Here is a 21,441-nt window from a genome sequence, read left to right as displayed (position 1 = left end):
CACTCTAATCCTATCATAGTCATAGTCTAATGTCCTACCATATTATTATCATTATGTATTTATATAGCACTGACATCTCCTGCAGCACTTTAGAGAGTACACAGTCATGTCATTTTGGCGAAAAAAGCCGAGTTGGAAGGGGTCTGTGTTACTGCGTGCTGGCAATCTTCGGGGGTTACATCACTGAAACAACCTGGGGGAGGAAGAGGGAGAAACCTCTGGAGGACCCAGAAGCTTCCTTCTTCCTGATGGAGCAGAGCGCTCTGTAAACACAGTATAACAAGTTCCAACTCTTTACTAAACAAAACTATGCAGAAATAAATCATACACAACCATCAGGAAATGCAGCTTACTTGGAACAGAGAGGAACACAGATAGTACAGGAAATAACAATCCCATAAAGATCACCACCACATTTTAAACACAGTGACATCTTGTGGTTGTTTTACGATACTGCAGTTTAAAGGTAATAAATTTGTTAAAACGCCAACACTCCCGAGAGAAGTACACATTTGGGGCACTTTCTTTCCCTATATGCAGGTCCGGGCCGAGGTAGAGGCGAGAGAGGCTCCAGCCTCAGGGCGCAGTGTAGGAGGGGGCGCACAACTCACTCAGCTATCATTCCCCTATTGTGCTTGCAGCAGAGAGAAATAAGAAAAGGGGATACATGGCAGTGACTGCAAGCCAGATAACTAGAGACTAAAGTGTTGGGGGCCCTGGGGTGGCTCTTAGTCTAATAGCAATCAGTGTGTGACGGCTGGGGTGGGGGGGATGGAGAGGTGCACTTTGGTGTCTCAGCCTTGGGTGCTGGAGGACCTTGTCCCGGCTCTGCCTACATGTATCCTATAATTACTTGCTACACAAGTCATCTTCTAATATGTATCTCGGTTTATGCCTATTCTACAATAACACTTTGCCTTTGAGGTATAAGACTCTTCATCCCGCCGCCTGCATATCTGCATGTTAAAAGTTTATCATAATAAATCACAGGTGAGCAGCGGTTGGAGCGTATTTGTGCGCATGACGTGACAACGTTTTATCCACCTCAGTGGTCCCGCCTCGTCATCCAGCGCTCATCACCAGGGAAAAGAATACGTTCTGCCAACACAAACTCTGCAAATGCCGCTCGCAGAACTCACACAACTCCTTCCAGCGCGGTTATTTTCTTAGGAAGCCGCTCGCATGTATTTTATCCGTAGCTGGCGTTTTTTTTTTTAAGGAAACAAAATCCTCGCCGCCGTTCTCATGTCCCCCCAGCTGTATTGTTTTATGTCTCAGCGGGGGGCAGAGCGCGCCCCTCTCACAGAGAGTGAGACCCAGTCCTGGACGTCTTTGTTCCGCCCACGGATCGCGGCCTGCAGTGCATGCTGGGAAGGCACGTTGTAAAAGATGTTTATAAGGGTTGTAGCATGTGGATCTAGGAGAAATCGGAGGATGTGAGCGGCCTGTTGCATGTGGCAGAGCACCGAGCTTACATCTGGTTGTCTTTAGAGGTCCAATAATTGCCAGAGGGTCGTTGGGCGCAAACAGACCATTACCGCTTAGGTCAGAGGAAGTCAGAGGTCGGGAATGGTTGCAGCTGAATGCCAACCTGATTAAATCTGTTTAATCTCATAGTGTCTGCGTTATTGTAATAAACAATAAGGTGTCACCCCTTAAACAGCTAGGCGGGTCTGTAATTCCTATGTTCTGGACTGGAATATGCTCTAATGCAGCTAAAGGGCCAGTACAGTAAAAAAAAAAAAAAAAAAGCAGTTAAAATCTGACAGAACCAACAGGTTTTGGACTAGTCCATCTCCTCATGGGAGATTCTCTGGGTTTTCATTATTTTCAAAAGCATTTCCTGAACAGTTGATCATTCCAACTACAAAAATAGTGCGCAAGTAAGTAGGGAGGATGGTTGGTCTCTTGATATTTCCGCAGTTAGACTTTGTAACTACTGTTCAGGAAATGCTTTTTGAAATGAGGAAAACCCTGAGAATCCCTCATGAGAAGATGGACTAGTCCAAAACCCATCGGTCCTGTCAGATTTTTTTTTTTTTCCAATAAATTTTTATTGAATTTTATAACAGTACAGCTTATCGTTGAGAGTAATTACAGTTTAGATAACAATCGTAGATTTGAAACAACTGATAATTAGCATGTGGTATAACATTGTAACAGAATCTAATAATATAACAGAGTATGACAGTGGATTATTAAAGTAAGATAATAATGATTTAGTTGGAGAGATAACCTTTGATTGTTCTCAACCAGGGTCTGGGGTTGCTGAGGGACTAATGAGGGGTTTTAGTAGTTTGAGTAATGGTGTACGGTGAGAGGGAAAGGTGTGACCTGACTGTCAGACCTTAGTAATGATAGTTTGTAGAGGGGGTTATTATTGTTGGCTGCAGGGGCAAAGCCATCTACCTGCAGCTTGGTCTAAGGGAGGGAGGGGGCTTTAGACGGTTGATTGGCTCATAGTGGGCTTTGAAAGTGAGTAAGGAATTACTCGGTCGTTTGATAGAGCTGGTTGAGGATGATGAGGTGTCTTGGTGGTATACCAGGGAAGTAGGACTAGGTATACCCATGGGTAGACATGAGAAGGGGAAGGGAAGGGGAGGGGAAGGGAACCAGGGGAAGGGGTTTTAAACGACTGTATATAGTAACTAAAGTTCAAAAGAGAACAGAAACGAAAGAAATTTTTAGCAACATCAACAAGAGATTTCAGTTGGAAGTAGTCACCATGTATAAAATAACCTGGCCTCCTGTATTTCAGGTCTGTCTGTTGTAGTAGGCTTTAATGTTGTTTTGTTTTGCCTTTATAGGTTTGATAGGTCTAAATGAGATATTGTGTGAAGGGATTTGTTTGTATCTTGATTTTTCTTGAAGATAAGTTCAAGTTTTAAATTGTTGAGGGCGAGTGCCCTTATTTTTGGGAGGGGAGGGATTATGGGGGTGCCCCATTGTTGTAGGAGAGCTTGTCTGGTAGCCCAGATTAAGTGGGAGATTGAGGTGCGGGAAGTTGCTGGGAATGAGTTAATTCCTATGTGGAGCAATGCAAGCTCAGGGGGGATTATAAATTCATATCCCAGAATTTGTTCTATTAATTTCCTTATTTTACCCCATAAAATTTGCGCTGGGGGACACTCCCATAATATGTGTAAGAGAGAACCTGTGGATTTGCAGTTCCTCCAGCATAGGTTAGAGTTTTGGGGAGCAAATTTGGAGAGGGAGATTGGAGTTAAGTACCAATTCAGGGTGATTTTTTGGAGAGTTTCCCAGTGTAGGATATTGGAGGAGGTCTTAGTGATGGTGTGTGTCACGGACGGTTGCGGGGCCGCAGGCGCGTCCTGTAACCGCCCGTGAAGAAAAAGCGATCGCACTCGATTCCCTGCATCGATTGCGCTTCAAATCGATACAATCTGGGTTGAGTGTGTAGGGGGAGCTGAAGTCCTTTTCTTAGCAGAGAGAGCACCATCCTAAAGGCTGGATGGCTCTTTTGATATGCTAATGAGCCTGGGCCCAGAGAGTCCCTGGCTTCAAGCTGTGCGGATGGCCCATCCATCAGGTATAAGGTGACACCTAGCTGATCTCATGTAGATGTTAATTAACCAAGGGGTGATCAGGATGCCTAGGTGCAGCCAGGCAGGCTACAAATCTCCGGGAGGTCTTGACACCTTGCTCACTGGTAAAGATCAAAGGGGAAGTCAGCTGTTAGCAGCTAGAACACATCCTGAATAAACCTGAGTCTCATAGCATAATCCATAACTTCCCAGATCTGTCATATTTCTGGGGTTCCTGAGATGGCAGCTTCGCCAAACGTGGGGGAAGTGTAGCATGAGCCCCGGTGCTGGTTCTGAGGAAGTTTCAGAACATTCTGAGGTAAGGACTGCCAGTTAGGCAGTTTGAAAGTGCCTGATGATACCACAGGGGTCCCACCCCTCATGTCTGGTATCAGGGCGCTGGGTAAATCGAGACAGACCTGAAAATGTTAATAAATCTGCCCTGACCTGTACGGTTCTGTGAGATAGAGCCCATATATGGGTAGATATGATTTCTAGCCCCCAGGACAAGGGGAGGGCTCATCTCATCTTCTAAGGGGGTGTATGGCTCCCCGCCCTCACTCCCTCCTACTGAAGCAGGGGCATAAGAATGGCAGAGGACCCAAACTCAGTGTCCTCCACACTGAAACATCTTGAACTCATCAGATGCCAGCTTGAGGATATGCTGGCATCCACCTGGTCTGAACTCTGAACTCAAATTGAAACCCAGAACTCTGTTTTCCCACAAAAAGGACATCTTTCCAGGAACTAAGTATTTTTCTCCCTTCTTTTATTTTTTATACTGGCTATTACTGTCTTAATAATTGTGATTTTAATAATTGTCTGTATATATTAATTATTTATATTGCGTGAATAAACGACTTTCTCCAAGTCATTCACTGTCCGCTACCCTGCTTATCAGCACACACACAGAACTGATCCCGGGTCTCTGAAGATACGCTACTGTTTGTTTGTTGTTGGCTAGACAGAATATCGTGTGTTTAACCGTTTTATTCGCAGGATTAGTCAGTTAGTGGGCTCCACGGTCCCATGGTAACCGCGGTGGTGGCAGTTTACTCTGAACCAGTGGGTGAAGTTGTAATCACCCGTGTCTCACAGGCTCCCTTCTGGTTTATCTGCGTCTAACTCTTAACGGTTCCTGCGCATTGACTGCGACCAGAGTTTGCACGATCTGTGCGCTGGCACCGTTTAGAAGGCTAAGTGCGGTCAGCCACTAGGGCTCCTGTGACAGTGGGTTTGGCTTTAATTATTTGGTTGATGTCTATGTCATAACCTATTTCTTTTGACCAGTGAGATGCGTACTTTTGAAGGGGGGTGGGATTAGTGTGTATGAGGAAATCATACCAAAGTGAAATACCTTTTTTGAGCTGCAGGTCGGAGTGAAGATGAGCATGCAGTGATCTGGGCAGAGAGGGGATTGTGATCTGTTTCTTGGGGAAGAGGTGCGAGAGTTGGGCGTATTTAAAGAAGTCCTCTTTTGGGAGTTTATATTGGGACTCTAGTTTTGGAAATGATTTGATAGTATTATCTTCCAGCAGGTTGTTAATGAGATTGATGCCTGCTTTGGACCAAGTTTTGGTGGAGAGATTGGGGATATAGTACTGGAGTAAGGAGATTGGAATTTTTAGTTGGATGTGATCAGGATTAGGGGATTGGGTGGAGCAGACGGTTTTCCATACTTTTATGGTGGCGGTCATAGAGGGAAGTTGGGGTAAAGAATAGGGTAGGTTTAATGCGATTGCTGAGAGGAGGGCTCTGAGCTCCATTTTATGATGTTCTTGTTCTACTTTAACCCAGAGATTGTGTGAGGATGGGGACCACCATTGCTTAGAGGTTTCTAGTAGAGAAGCTTGATAGTATAGATAAATGTTGGGAAGGCCAAAGCCTCCGTCTTTTTTTGGTGTGTATAGAGTGTTAATAGCTATTCTATGTTTTTTCTTTTTCCAGAAGAAGGAGGCTAATAAGGATTGAATTTTATTAAAAAAGGATTTCGGGACCGGGATGTGTATTGTTCTGAAGATATAAAGAATTTTGGGTAGGATGATCATTTTAAAGGCATTTGCCCGTCCTACATGCGATAGTTCTGTTCTGGTGATTTTGGATATTTAATTTGAGATCATGGAGATGAGTGGAAGGTAATTGGTTTTATAGAGGTCCTTTGTCTGGTTGGGTAGTGTGATTCCTAGGTAAGGTAAGTTATTTTTGGTCCATGGGAAGGGAAATTTTTCTGATAAGGTGCTAATTGTTTAAGTGTCAAGATGTTTCCCTAATAGCAGCGATTTTCCTTCGTTAATCTTGTAGTAAGAGGCTTGGGCAAATGTGTTGAGAGTGGAGATGATATGCTCTAATGAGTGGAGAGGGTCTGTTATTGTTAAAATAACGTCATCGGCAAATAGGCCGATTTTGTGGTTGTGACTTCCAACTTGTAATCCAGAAATGTCTGGCTTCGATCTAATGGCCTCCGCCAGGGTCTCCATTATTAATACAAATATAATGGGGGATAGAGGGCATCCCTGGCGGGTGCCATTGGATATGTTGAATGGCTGAGAGTTAAACCCCGCGTGGTTGACCGATGCAGAGGGGTTTTTGTATAACGCTAATATGGCAGAGGCAAAGGTACCGGTAATACCAAATGCGTTTAATGTGTGGTGTAGAAAGGACCAGTGCACCCTATCAAATGCCTTCTCTGCATCCAAAGTAAGATACAGAGAAGGCACTTGCTTGATTTCGGCCAGCCTCATTAGGTCGATCACCCTTCTTGTACCATCAAGAGTTTGGCGGCCCTTGACGAAACCTACTTGCTCTGGCCCTATAATTTCGGGGATAATGTTAAATAGTCGGTTGGCCAAAATTTTGGCATATATTTTCGTGTCGGAATTTAGGAGGGAGATGGGTCTATAATTGGTTACACAGGTAGGGTCCTTCCCTGGTTTAGGGATAACCGAGATTGAGGCGGCTAGAAATTCTTTGGGTGTAGTGTTAATGTCGTTGAACATGCTGACCAGCCTGGGAGCCAAGACTTTGCGAAAGGAACGATAATATTCGTTTGTAAAACCGTCAGGGCCAGGGGCTTTATTGCTTTTGAGGTTTTTTATAACTGAGAAGACTTCTTCGAGGGAAATGGGGGTATTGAGATGGTTTAATTGGGAGTTTGAGATTTTGGGTAGGGAGAGAGGTTCTAAAAAGGCGTTGGTTGTCTGTGTTGTGGGTTGGAGGGTTTTGGGATCGTTAGCTAGATTGTAGAGTGAACTATAGTAGTCGCTGAAAGCATCTGCAATTAGTTTAGGGTTAGTCCTGTCAGATTTTAACTGCTAACTTTTTTTTTTTGCAATAGTGGTCCTTTAAAGACCACCTGAGCCAATAACCTAGGGTGTGTAAAAGAAGTACCCTACATTGACAAAATATCCAGCACACAGATTGTCAGAAGCCAATCTGTTGTTCGCTATACATTTACCATCCCCCCCCCCTTTCATAGCAACACATGTATCAATAGCCTCTGGTCTAGTGATGGCTCTGTACAGCAATCGGCCCCGAACTGTAGCCCAATGGATCTAGTCCCAATCTCTGCAGGTGAGCAGAAAGTGGCTGGAAAAACGTACGAGAGTGGAGTTGGAGTGTTTAGCAGGAGCAGTGTGGAGCAGGACAGCAGTGTCAGAGCAGGAAGTGGCTGGGAAGACATATGAGGGTACAGTTGGAGTGTTTGGTAGGGGCTAAGTGAAGCAGGGCAGCAGTAGCAGAGCAGGAAGTGGCTGGGGAGACATATGAAGGTGGAGTTGGAGTCTCTAGCAGAAGCAGAGTGGAGCAGGTCAGCAGTAGCAGAGCAGGAAGTTGCTGGGGAAACATATGAAGGTGGAGTTGAAGTGTTTAGCAGGAGCAGAGAGGAGCAGGGCAGCAGTAGCAGAGCAGGAAGTGGCTGGGAAGACATGGGAAGGTGGAGTTAGAGTGTTTAGCAGGAGCTGAGTTGAGCAGGGCAGCAGTAGCAGAGCAGGAAGTAACAAAGGACTTGTGTGCTATAAGGGTAAGTATTAGTATGGGATTACACTCTGGGGCGTAGCAATAGGGGGTGCAGAGGTAGCGGCCGCATCGGGGCCCTTGGGCCAGAGGGGCCCCGAAGGGCCCTCCCTCAATTACAGTATTAGCTCTCTATTAGTCCTGTGCTCATAATAATCACTTCTATAGATACTTTTATTAGTGGTAATCATTAACACACTGTTCCCCATCCCCTTCTTGCACCTCTGACACTGTAGTTGCCATTGGCAGGTTTTGGTGCACTGTATCAATTGTTATGTATAGAGTGCTAGGGGGGGCCCCATTGTAAAACTTGCATCGGGGCCCACAGCTCCTTAGCTACGCCACTGATACGTATATGGGTATCAGTCTACCCTGTGGATATCACTTGCCCCACAGTATTTTAAAATAACCTACACCAGTCCATGTGCACCAAAGAGCTTCATTCATGGAGATTATATACTGTATTTGAAGTGATACCCATGCTAACCTAGAAATAAAAAACACATATATAAGTAGATAAATACTACTTCTACTTACATAACGCTGACATCATATCCTCCCTGACTCTTGTTTTCCCCCTCCCTTCTCTTGCTCATTGTGTATTCATTAGCTGCCCTCCTCCCAGAGTCTTCAGACACTCCCACTGAGGTGTATACTAACAACTGCACTGTCTTTCTTTATTTACACATCCAATCAGTGAGTCACCTCAGCCTTGCTTGTAAACACAAGTAATCAGAGGGTGTTTCTGATAGGCAGCTGGGCAGGGAAATAAATGGAAGAGGAGAAATATATTATAGATAAAAAGAACTCCCAGCATTCAACTCTTTGGCACTGTTTGGCACTAGGGCCAGTGCTCCTAAAGAATGTGATAACTACAAACCATAGCAGCAGAAAAAGTTTTGCAAGTTTTGAATGCAGGATCAGCATCTTTATCACTTACTACACTCAGACCAGTTGCTGTTGAAATTTGATTTTTATGGTGACAATACCGCTTTAAAGCTTTGCCTACATTTCCCCTTTAAGTGTGCCTGCACGCTGAGCATCGCACTGTTCCTCCAGCAAGGCCTTGTTAGTTCCAGATGACAGCAGAATATGGACACCAGATTTCCTGCAGCCAGGCCTGGGGACCATCTTTTCCCCAAGTAATTACTATTGTTCTGTGTGGAGGGGAGAGTTGCTGTGGAATCTGAGGCCCAGGAATGCTCAGCACGCTTGCAGGAAGTGCATCTTGTTCATAATGCTGCTAAACCATTAAGATCTCTCCAGAGAGTGGTATTACACAACAGCTGTTTTCTCTACAGAGTCCACGGCTTGGCTGAGTGCCTGCTTATGGACCTTGAGTCTCTGGGATGAAGGAGGACAGATCTGGCTGGGCCCACATATTCTGTGTTGTTCTAAGTTTTGTAACCACGGACCTGCATACTTTTGTTGATCTAATTGGCATTATGCCACAGTCACTAGCACTCTGCCTTTGGGGCCCTGGGTACAAACCCCGTCATGGTCACCAGCTGCATAGAGGCTGTATGTTCTTCCCATGTGTGGGCATCCAGATTGCAAATATGTCCCAAAAATGTTCCACTGACCCTCAGGAATTTTTGTGCATGAAGTGCCTCACTTAACCTCCTTGCCGGTTATCCCGAGCTCAGCTCGGGGTAACCTGCACAGGAGGATTTCTCAGGCCTCGCTGGGCCGATTTGCATAATTTTTTTTCTTATTGCACGCAGCTAGCACTTTGCTAGCTGCGTGCATATTTCGATCGCCGCCGATTCGCCGCTACCCGCCGCGCCCCCCCCCCGGCCAGTCAGTGCCAGGCAGCGCTGAGGGGTGGATCGGGATTCCCTCTGACGTCCCCACGTCCATGACGTCATCCCGCCCAGGGGGAAGCCCAGCAGGGAATCCCGTTCTAAACGGGATTTCCTGCTTTCGGAGAGCGCCGGCGGCGATCGGGTTAGGTCGGGGATGCCGGCTCGCTACATGATTTACATTTTTTTTTTTTTAAAGTGCTGCGACGACCCCTTGCCGACACAATTGGAACGGCAAGGGGGTTAAAGGAAACATCTGAGATTTTGTATTTACCTGTTTTTCTCCTGCAGTGTGGCCCAGTTTATTCTCTGACTGGCCCAGCCATGGAAGCGTGATCAGGGGGGAGGAAGGGCGGTGTGCCAGTCCAGGAATGTGCATGCGCAGTTGCCCTGCATCCTGGCTGGATAGCAGACTCCACTGAGAAAGAACAAAGGGGATCAGGAGGATGGCGATTGAGCAGACAACTACAGGGAGCTGGAGGAAGCCCCAGGTAAATAAGAATCTCTGGGCCAGATTTATCAAAGCATTAACAGTTTTTTTCTTCTTAAACAGTTCTAACCAGCAGGAGGATTGTTCTCCGTGATAATAAGCAACTTCTTAAATCCTACTTAACAGTGGCAGTTTAGTGTGAATTTCTAAAGCAGACTACAGTTAAGAAAAGTGCAAATCCATCCCTAAGCTGCTGCAGATTAAGAAGTGCTTAGTAGCAGTTCTACAGATAGTGCAGCAGTCCAGCTAGACATGATTTGTGAGGCGCTCCTCCCCCCTGCTGAATTCCTCCTCATAGCCGCTGGTATCAATACAGCAGATGTATCGGTTACCTCAGCAACAGCAATTTTACCTCACACACTGCACTGTCTGAGAGACCTTCCTATCTCCTCCTATTTTACAACAGTTTTAGAAGGAAATTGCACTTGCATCTAGTGATTTCTTAAAGGGAAGGTTCAGGGAATTTTTTTAAACAAATAAAAATCCATATCCACTTACCTGGGGCTTCCTCCAGCCCGTGGCAGGCAGGAGGTGCCGTCGCCGCCGCTCCGGAGGCTCCCGGTCGTCTCTGGTGGCCGACCTGACCTGGCCAGGCCCGGATGCCAGGTTGGGCTCTTCTGCCTACGCCTGCGCAGTACAGCCCGGAGGACGTCCGATGACGTCAGCGCGCCCACATGGAACGCAGAAGAGCCCGACCTGGCAGCCGGCCTGGCCAGTCGGCCACCGGGAGCCTGCGGAGCGGCGGCGAGGGCACCTCCTGCCTGCCACGGGCTGGAGGAAGCCCCAGGTAAGTGGATATGGATTTTTATTTTTTTTACCCACTCCCTCAACCTTCCCTTTAAGATGCCTGAGACAGTTCTGCACAGATTTCTAAAAACCTTCCAATATTTTGTCTCAGACAGTCTTGATAAATGCCCCCCCCCCCCCCCCTTATGTTCTAATCGTCTCAGGTTCTCTTATGCTAGCTCCTGCCCCCAGACATTAAGAATGGTAATAAGCAGGAAGAGACCAAGCAAGCATGCTCAGGCCCCAGCCCTGCTTACCAACCCGCTATGTAAGTTGGAAATACAGTATGCCTTGTGAAAGGGGCAGCGCATCTTTTAATATCAGAGCATCAGTACAGGACCTCCATGCCCTAGGAATTGTAACAGTAGACATATTATTTTTTTTTACTAATAGGGCTTGTAGACCCCACCCGTTCACCACCACCACCACCTCCGTCCTGGTGCCTTTTTGCCTTTGGGAAACAGTACTTTGAAAAGAGAAGGAAATTTTTTGTTTAACACCCACCCCTTTGCAAGTTACCCCTCTTATTAAAAATTGTGTGGGTTAGTGTAGGTGAAGCCTCTTTAACCATTTCAGCCCACGGGTATTTTTCACCTTATGGACGAGAGGAATTTTCACATTTCAGCGCTCCTGCCTTTCATTCCTCAATAACTTTATCACTACTTATCACAATTAAATGATCTATACCTTGTTTTTTCCACCACCTATTAGGCTTTCTTTGGGTGGTACATTATGCTAAGAATTATTTTATTCTAAATGCATTATAATGGGAATAATAAGAAAAAAATTGAAAATATCATTATTTCTCAGTTTTCAGCCATTATAGTTTTAAAATCGCACATGCTACCGTAATTAAAATCCACACATTTTATTTGGCCTTTTGTCACGGTTATTGCAATGTTAAAATTATATCCCTAGTATAATGTATGGTGACAATATTTTATTTGGAAATAAAAGTGCATTTTTTCAGTTTTCCTTCCATCACTAATTTTTAGCCTATACTTTAATAATAATATGCTGTCTTGACATACATATTAAAAAAATTTATTTTCCAAAGTCAGTAGGTGTAATTTTACTATTTGGCCACAAGATGTCCCTGCTGAGTACTTCCTATTCGCACCACAATTACGCTCAGTGGCGTAGCTAAGGAGCTGTGGGTCCCGATGCAAGTTTTACATTGGGCCCCCCAAGCACTCTATACATATCAATTGTTACAGCGCAGGTGTTACAGTGTCAGAGGTGCAAAAAGGGTATGGGGAACAACTAATTAATGATTACCACTATTCGAAGTATCTGTAGAAGTGATTATTATGAGTACAGGACCAATAGAGAGCTAATACTGTGGTTGAGGGAGGGCCCCTTGGGGCCCCCGATGCGGCCGCAACCTCTGCAACCCCTATTGCTATGCCCCTGAGTACGCTATAGGAAGGAATGTGTTGCTGCATTGTAACTAGGGAAATGGCGCAGGCATCAATGGATGCCTGCAATCACGGTGGCCTAGAGGGGAGATGATTCAGAAATCTAACGATCGGCGGCAATAAGCGGGGTGGGAGGAAGTGCGGCGGCTCTATTTAAGAATGAACACGGGTTTTGAACTAAAACAGTGTTCATTCTCGATGGACATGTGACAGATTGGCTCAGGGGACTTTTGTGACTATCGCGTCCCTGCGGCTGTAGCAGCTGCCGCTGCTGTGTTGGCCTGCCCAAGGCCAACACTATGCCAATGTAAGTCTAAGGGGCCTTTCACACTGACAAGATGCGGCGTAAGTGACGTATTCGCGGCAACCGCATCCCTATGTTGGTGGGCTACTTGTGTGGCGACGTGCAGGGGACCATAAGTCTATGGCAATGCACATATTTTTTTAAAATGTGTGCAGTAGCGTTGCAGCGCAATTCGTTTTCTCAGAGTGGATCCGAGATAAACTTTTACTCATTGCATAATTGTGTTCCTTTCATATAGTTTATAGGGCATTCCTCAAGCCAAATACTTTTTTGTTTTTGTTTTAATACTCTAATTCCCTATAAACTAAACAAGCCTCGCCCGCAGCTTTTCAGAGTGCCTTGGAATTTACAGACAGTAGCAAGGGCTTATGGGAGCTCAGTCTGGGCAGGAGGAGGGGGAGGTGTTACTAGCCAGAGATTTCAGAGGCAGAGGGGAGGAGGGAGGAGGAGGGGGGATTACGTTTTCACAGACTGAGGGCTGGAGATGCAGATCAGCTTGCCTGTTTGTAATGTTTACAAACAGAACATGGCTGCTGTTATTGTATCACAGGAGGAAATAATCATATTCTGTTTAAGCTGTATGCAGCTAAATTTGCTGTGTAAACCATCTAAACTTTAGATAAGATATATAGACAACTTACTTGTTATAGTTAGTTTTTCATCTCGGATCCGCTTTAAAGGAAGTGAGAGCTAGAGAGCCTCACTTCCTGCTTGGCTGTCAGCCAGAAAGGATTACCGCGTATTAGCGTGGAAATCCCCGAAGGCTGTTTTCTGGTGTTGCAGTGCAATCATGGCATCGCACCGCAACACTAACCCCGGTTAGCAGTGTGGAACTGCACTCAAGGGATAGGGCACCTTTCTTGTCGCCTTCACCTTCCTGGCAGAGGGGGTGGGGAACAGAGACTCTTTATTTTTTACTTTAATTTATTTAAAAATTGTATTTAAAAAAAAAAGTTTCTGAGCTTACCGGATGTCTTATTATTATTATTATTATTATTATTATTTAGTATTTATGTAGCATAGACATCTTCCGCAACACTGTACACAGTATATTGTCTTGTCACTAACTGTCCCGCAGAGGGACTCACAATCTAATCACCACCATATAGTTATAGTCAATGAATGTCTCATATTCTAGGGCCAATTTAGGGGGAAGCTAATTAACTTATGTGTATGTTTGGGGGATGTGGGAGGAAACCGGAGTGCCCAGAGGAAACCCACACAGACACAGGGAGAACATACAAACTCTGTGCAGATAGTGCCCTGGCTGGGATATGAACCCAGGGACCCAGCACTGCAAGGCGAGAGAGCTAAGCACTACGCCACCATGCCTTAATGAGAACCTAAACTGAGAAGGATATGGACTTTTCCTTTTAAAATAATACCAGTTGCCTGACTCTCCTGCTGATCCTGTGTCTCTAATACTTTTAACCACAGCCCCTCAACAAGCATGCAGATCAGGTGCTCTGATTGAAGTCAGACTGGATTAGCTGCATGCTTGTTTCAGGTGTAAGATCCAAATACTACTGCAGCAAATAGATAAGCAGGGCTGCCAAGCAACTGGTATTGTTTAAAAGGAAAAATCCACATCCCTCCCAGTTTAAGTTCCCTTTAAAGGGAAGGTCTGAGGAAAAAAAAATCCACTTACCTCGGGCTTCCTCCAGCCCCTGGCAACCGACCTGTCCCTCGCCGCAGCTCTGTTGGCTCCTGGTCCCCTCCGGTGCAGAGTCCGACTTCGCCGGGTCGGCATCTTCCTCCATCTTGTTGCGTTCCACTGTGCGGCTCATTGAGTCGCACTGACGTCATTCGGGCTGTTCTGCGCAGGCGCACAACTACTGCGCCTGCACAGTACAGTCTGGATGACATCACCATGACTCTGAGAGCCGCTCACGCAGGCGCAGACGGCATTTTGCGCTAGAGGGGACCCCGGACCACCAGCGTGGAGCGGAGCTGCGGCGAGGTCACAGGACGGCTGCCAGGGGCTGGAGGAAGCCTCAGGTAAGTGGATTTTTTTTTATTTTTAACCTCCTCGGATGTATCCTTTAAAAACCTTTTCCTTGACATTTGTGTAAGGAAAATATTTGTGCAAGGAAAATCGTTTATATCACATCCCCTTTTCTATCTTGCATTCTATTTAACAGTAATGTTGTGTTGGCTTGGAACTACATAGTAAATTCCTGTTCTGTCATTGTGGAAACACACTGGGCCGTAAGTGTGTGTGTGTGTGTGTGTGTGGGGGGGGGGGGGTTTGCAAAACAGCAGAGTAATTTTTTCCCAATCAGAGAATACCGAGACTTTTCCATGGGTCCCCGATCCGCTGATATTGTTGTATTTGGTCTTTCAGTGAGGTTGTGCTGCGAGGAACCTTCTCCACCCAGATTTATGGCGCGGATCACGTTGCACATAATTAATTTTCCTCTTCTTTGGGCCAGAACTCAAGATGGCACAACCTAACAGCCAGGATTCGTTTTTTTTGTTTGTGCTTTTTTAAACCAATGTGCGTCATGAATGGACTCAGCTTAACGCTTTGCATGTGACATTAACAGGGTGAAAAAACGTTTCTTGTGCCAGGGCACACCCTGTACATGGAACCTGCTGGGGTGCTGATGGCAGCTGGGCATCATGGCCAGATACCATGCTGACACATCGTTTTAAAGGGCCAGCCTACCCAAAAGTAAGGGCTAAAGGACGTCCGAGGTGAAAATAAACTGATGAGAAAAACAATTGTATCCATCTTCCTTCTCCTTAAAATAACTTTTTTAGATATACTTCAGTTTTATTTTATATTTAAATCTAGTTTTTAGTGTTTCATTGTCTCTGCTCAATGACACCTTCATTTACATATGCCAGAGCTCAAATCTATGTCTTTCCTGCTCTCAGAAGCCATCTACTGACAGGAAAGTATTTGATGGCTGTAACTACTTATCAGTGAGGGTTATGCTGTAGTCTGACCCAGTCCGACCTGGATCTGACCCGGACAGAAATTGTCACTTGCATCCCTGATTTTTAACTCTTTCAGGCAAAGAAAGAGAAAAAGGAACACAGCCTAGTTATTAGTGTGTTTAGCACTGTACATACACATGTCTATCTCATCATGTCACATGTCACCTCGGTTTCCCTTTAAGCGTTAAAGTGGACCTGAACTCTTGCACAGGACAGAAGGAAAACATACAGACATGCACCCTGTATGTATTTAGAGAGCTTAGCCTGTCTAATTCCCACTCATCTGTAACTGATCACAAGTTGTAATTTGATCTCTCCCCTGTGTCACATGACTGCCATGGCAGAGATGACAAATAAGCTCATTTAAAAACACAGAATGTTAACAATATGTCTGCTTCAATGAAAGCAGGAAGTAGATACACTGTAGATCTATTGCATGATTTGAATCAGTTGTAACAAAGAATTTATTTTTCCTTCAAAGTTATTATGCTGTTGCTTATCTTTTAGAGCAAAGAGGGAGTCCTGAGTTCAGGTCCTGCTGATCACTTACGCTTTAGTAGTGTCTGAATCACACACCTGAAACAAGCAGGCAGCTAATCCAGTCAGACTTCAGTCAGAGCACCTGATCTGCATGCTTGTTCAGGATGTATGGCTAAGAATATTAAAAATAGAGCGTCAATCTGCATTGTTCAAAAAAGAAATATATATGCCAGCCTCCATGCTCCTATCAGTTCATAGATACATAATAATAATACAGTAATACTATTATGGTAGGACATTAGAGTATGCCTATAATAGGATTAGACTGTGATCTCCTCTGACGACTGCCAGTGACATGACTATGTACTTTGTAAAGTGCTGCAGATGTCAGTGCTGTATAAACACATAATAATATGGTAATAATATGGTAGGGCATTAGACTATGATTATGGTAGGGATTAGATTGTGAGCTCCTCTGAGGATAGTCAGTACCATGACTATGTACTCTGTACAGTGCTGCAGAAGCGGTAGTGCTACATACAGAACGATAATAATGTGGTAGGTTAGGTTCACTCAGATGCATAGCATGGGCTTACAGTAATGGAGGTGCATGATCAGGTAGGACACAAAAGGAGGAGGACCCTGCTGGAGGCTTACATTCTAGAGGGAGAGGTAGGGACACGAGAGGTAGGGGACCAGAGTTCAGCTGTGGGTTTAGAGCACTTTGAGGGGTGGTAGGCCAGAGTGAAAAGGTGAGTTTTGAGGGCCTTCTTGAAGGTGTTGAAGGAGGGGGCTGCCCTAATGGGTGGAGGTAGGGAGTTCCATAGTGTTTGAGCGGCTCTTGAGAAGTCTTGGAGGTGTGCATGGGACTGGGTGATGCGGGGGACGGTCAGGCGAAGTTCATTGGAGGAGCGGAGTGAGCGGCTTGGTGTATATCTCTGAGTAAGATCAGAAATGTAGGTTGGACAGGTTTTGTGGACGGATTTGTAGGTCAGACACAGGGGCGTAACTAGAAATCACTGGGCCCCCCTGCAAAAATGAGGATGCCCCCCCCATAGGCGCCAAATAATCGTAATGGGACAGCGTTTCACTATAAAATAATCCTAATGCAGCAATGTTTTACCAGAAATGAATCGTAAAATGGGCAGCATTTCACCATAAAATAATCGTAAAGTGGGCAGCATTTCACCATAAAACAATCGTAATGTGGGCATCAGTCATCAGAAAATAATCGTAATGTGGGCAGCAATTACCAGAAAATCGTAATGTGGGCAGCAGTTACCAGAAAATCGCAATGTGGGCAGCAGACACTAGAAAATCACAATGTGGGCAGCAGTTACCAGAAAATCACAATGTGGGCAGCAGGCACCAGGAAATCGCAATGTGGGCAGCAGTTACCAGAAACTCACAATGTGGGCAGCAGTTACCAGAAAATCACAATGTGGGCAGCAGGCACCAGAAAATCGCAATGTGGGCAGCAGGCACCAGAAAATCACAATGTGGGCAGCAGGCACCAGAAAATCGCAATGTGGGCAGCAGTTACCAGAAAATCGCAATGTGGGCAGCAGTTACCAGAAAATCACAATGTGGGCAGCAGTTACCAGAAAATCACAATGTGGGCAGCAGGCACCAGAAAATCGCAATGTGGGCAGCAGTTACCAGAAAATAACAATGTGGGCAGCAGTTACCAGAAAATCACAATGTGGGCAGCAGGCACCAGAAAATCGCAATGTGGGCAGCAGTTACCAGAAAATCACAATGTGGGCAGCAGGCACCAGAAAATCGCAATGTGGGCAGCAGTTACCAGAAAATCGCAATGTGGGCAGCAGTTACCAGAAAATCACAATGTGGGCAGCAGGCACCAGAAAATCGCAATGTGGGCAGCAGGCACCAGAAAATCGCAATGTGGGCAGCAGTTACCAGAAAATCACAATGTGGGCAGCAGGCACCAGAAAACAACAATTGCACCTGTGGAAAAATAGCAATTCACTCACCTGGCAGAAGTCTCCTCTCCCGGAATCTGGCTCGCAGCTCCCCGACGATCCTTCTGCAGCACATCTCCCGTGCTGACAGGCAGAGTGCAGGGCTACGGCAAGATGGCTCCCGAAGCCCTGTACTGGAGACACAAATAGTCTCCAGAGCAGGGCTTCGGCAGCCATCTTGCCGTAGCCCTGCTCTGCCTCCCGGGAGACTGCGGGCTGCAGGGAATGAACTGGCCCGGCATCTATTAGACGCTGCGGCCAGTTCCACACCCGGCTGGGGGGTCCCACAATCGGGGGGCGTCAGCGCTCCCCCCCGCACACAGCTGGCGAGCCCCAGAATGCCCCCGGGCCCCCCTGCAGCCGATGGGGTTGCATCACCGGTAGGTACGCCGCTGGTCAGACACAATATCATGAATCTGATTCTGGACTGGATAGGAAGCCAGTGGAGGGATTCACTGAGGGGAGCCGCCCTGGTTGAGCAGTGGGGCTATTCGGGTCATAGGGAGACCAGACAGAAGGGTATTGCAGTAGTCGAGGCGGGAAATTATGAGGGCATGGATGAGGAGTTTGGTGATGGCAGAGGTCAGGAAAGGGCGAATCTTACAGATGTTATGAAGGTGGAAGTTGCAGGACTTTGTGAGGTTTTGGGGAGTGAAGGAGAGTGTGGAGTCCAGGGTGACACCCAGACAGCGGGATTGAGAGGTAGGGCGAATGGTAGTGTGGTTAACAGTGACCTGCACATATGGGAGGTCCAGGGATGACCGGGGTGGGAAGATCATAAATTCCGTTTTGTATAGATTTAGTTTCAGGAACCTAGCGGACATCCAGGAGGAGATATCAGATAGGCAGGAGGAGACCTTGTCCATGGTAGTGGTGGATATGTCAGGGGTGTGGAGGTAGATTTGGGTGTCATCTGCATACAGATGATAGTTAAAACCCATGGAGAAGATAACCTTGCCAATGGAGGATGTGTATAGGGAGAAAAGTAGGGGGCCAAGGACCGAGCCTTGGGGGACTCCCACTGAGAGGTGGTAGGGGGTGGACGAGGATTCATTGAAGGTGGTCGCGAAGGAGTGGTTGGAGAGGTAGGATGAAAGCCAGGTCAGGGCGAGATCGTGAATGCCCATGGACTGGAGGAGTAGGGGATGATCTACTGTATCAAAAGCTGCTGAAAGGTCAAGGAGGAGAAGGAAGGAGTATTTACCTTCAGCTTTAGCTAAGGCAAGGTCATTGAACACTTTGGTGAGAGCCGTTTCGGTTGAGTGGGCAGGCCGAAATTCAGATTGCAGTGGGTCTAGTAGTGAGTTGGCATTGAGGTACTGGGTCAGGCGTTTGTGAACCAGACGCTCAAGAAGTTTTGAGGCGAAGGGGAGGAGGGAGATCGGGCGGTAGTTGGAGGGTAGCGAGGGTTGAATAATAATAATATGGTAGGACATTAGACTATGACTATGGTAGGGTTAGATTGTGAGCTCCTCTGAGGACAGCCAGTGACATGGCTAAACACACTATGAAAGCTTGCGGAAGATAGCACTATATCTATATATGTAATAATGATAATTCTTCTATAAACATACACATTGCCTTCTCTGGCCTTAAAATATCTGTTTCTGTAGAACAGGCTGTATTGTCTGAAAAGGGCCAGTAAGGATATATAAAACATGAATTACAGATTGGAGTTCAGCTACAGTCCACGTTACTGTCAACAGTCTGCAGCAGAGATAGTCTGAATTCCTATCATGACTGACCTCAGGTCCCTGTACAGCTCAGCACTAGGAGGATGACAACATGGCCGACACAGGAAGTGGATCAGCAAGAGGCTCTGGCCTCTATTGTGAGGTTAACAACGCACTGCATTCCTCTGGACTGACAGGAAAATCTGACAGCTCCCTTATCAGCCATAAATAATCCTAGTAATATTCTCTCCAGGGAACGGAGTATAGAAAATCCTGCCATGAGGCCTGTGGAGTCTCTCAGTGCCTGCATCCATAAGCAGTACACCAGATGCTCGCAATACGTTCAGCTCCGTCTGCACAATCATTTGTTCCGTGTGATGACAGATAAAATAGCAGCGTTGGACAGAAGCAGCCTTAAACGTGCCATTTTCTGCCTTGCGTAAGGAAGCTATGGCGAAGATCGTAGCAAATAATTTCAAGGTGATCATTTTAAAGTAGCAGGGACAGACATACTATCTCAGGAAAAAAAACATATATACAGTATATTCTGGCGTATAAGACTACTTTTTAACCCTTGAAAATCTTCTGAAAAGTCAGGGGTCGTCTTATACACCGGGTGTCATTGATGCCGGGTGATACGCCCTATCCTGTTACCGACTCTCAGATCTCGTTGCTGAGGACTGTAGTTAAGCGGCACAGGCACACATGTGCAAGATCTGAGACGCAGAGAAGGAGGTAAATAGGATACAAGGGTGGGCCAGACAGTTGAAAGAGGCGTGTTTTATGGGCACAGCGTGATCTATTCTTCCATACCGCTCTGATAAGCAGGAAGACAGGGAGAGCTGACCAATCCACTTAGGGAGGGTTGACCAATCCAACCAGTCATTCCCCTGTATACTGTTATATACTAGGTACTACATACAGTACAGTACATCACCAGTATCAGTTCTTTTTTTTTTCATTTTTATTTGGTGTGCGTTGGAAGAGGGGTAGTCTTATACAGAAGGTATATACGAAACTATATATTTTAGCTGGAAAAGTTGGGGGTCATCTTATATGCCCAGTCGTCTTATACGCCGGAATATACGGTAAGTAGATAAATACTTGTTCTACTCACATAACGTATGTATTGTTCTGTCAACTTTTTGATTTCAGTGAATTTCATATTGTAAACAAAGAGAAAACTGATCCAGGTATTTTCCATCTTTACTGCTTCTGACTGAAGCCAATCCTGATGTCATTTCCTTCCTTACTCTTTTTTTCTCCTAGAAACTGCACTGTCATATCTAGCTTGCTTTGTAAACACATGTGAGCACAGCATAGATCATATTTCAGCAGGTTTTGAGGATGGGTAAGGTGTATTTCCCTTCTCAGCTTCGTGTCACGCTGAACTGCCCACAGCCAATCAGTGAGGAGCAGAAATATAGGAGGGGAGATGACAAACTTCCTTCTTGTAGACAATGTCTCAAATAGAGCCAGGCTGACTGAGAAAAGATTCATTAGAGCAGAAACATTTATAATTACATCTGAATGCTTGCAATGCAGACTGCATAATAAACAGATCAGTGGGTTATTGGAATTTGATTTTGTGGCTGACAATCCCGCTTTAAGTATAGTTTGAGAAATAGGGACTGTAGTTAAAAAATAGCTAAACAGCCTAGGCTAAGCATTAATGGGAAGGCGGGACTACACACCAATACATAACAATATATAGAAATAGGAAGTGTTTCTGATGCTGAAAGCAGGGAAATGACTGTAAAAGTAGGTATCCTGAATCATTTACTGCATTCTACTATATGTCTCTACAGGGCCTCTTTAATCTTTTAGTAATTCTACATCTCCAGTGGTGTTGTGATATTATTGGGCGACATATTGGGCAATCGCCCAATATGTCGCCAAATTCGCATCACCGGTGCAGCAACTGAATCAATTTGGTCAAATAATGCAAAGAATACAATTTTGCCTTCTTAAAACAGAAGGCATTTGTGATAATTCAGCTTTGAGTGA

At 45.7% G+C, this 21,441-nt stretch overlaps 1 long non-coding RNA gene across 1 annotated transcript in view; it reads right to left on the bottom strand.

The window, feature by feature from the left end:
* Positions 1–9,648: 9,648 nt before the first annotated feature.
* The window catches only part of LOC137527764 (uncharacterized), a 145,688-nt gene continuing 133,895 nt past the window's right edge, over positions 9,649–21,441 (bottom strand). Inside the window, exon 5 of the long non-coding RNA XR_011023209.1 lies at positions 9,649–9,776. This is a non-coding gene — a long non-coding RNA (uncharacterized lncRNA). The remainder of the gene's footprint in view (positions 9,777–21,441) is intronic.

The sequence above is a fragment of the Hyperolius riggenbachi genome, chromosome 8 (genome assembly GCF_040937935.1).
Source record: "Hyperolius riggenbachi isolate aHypRig1 chromosome 8, aHypRig1.pri, whole genome shotgun sequence".
NCBI classification, from domain to species: Eukaryota; Metazoa; Chordata; class Amphibia; order Anura; family Hyperoliidae; genus Hyperolius; species Hyperolius riggenbachi.
This window is presented reverse-complemented; position numbering and strand designations above follow the sequence as displayed.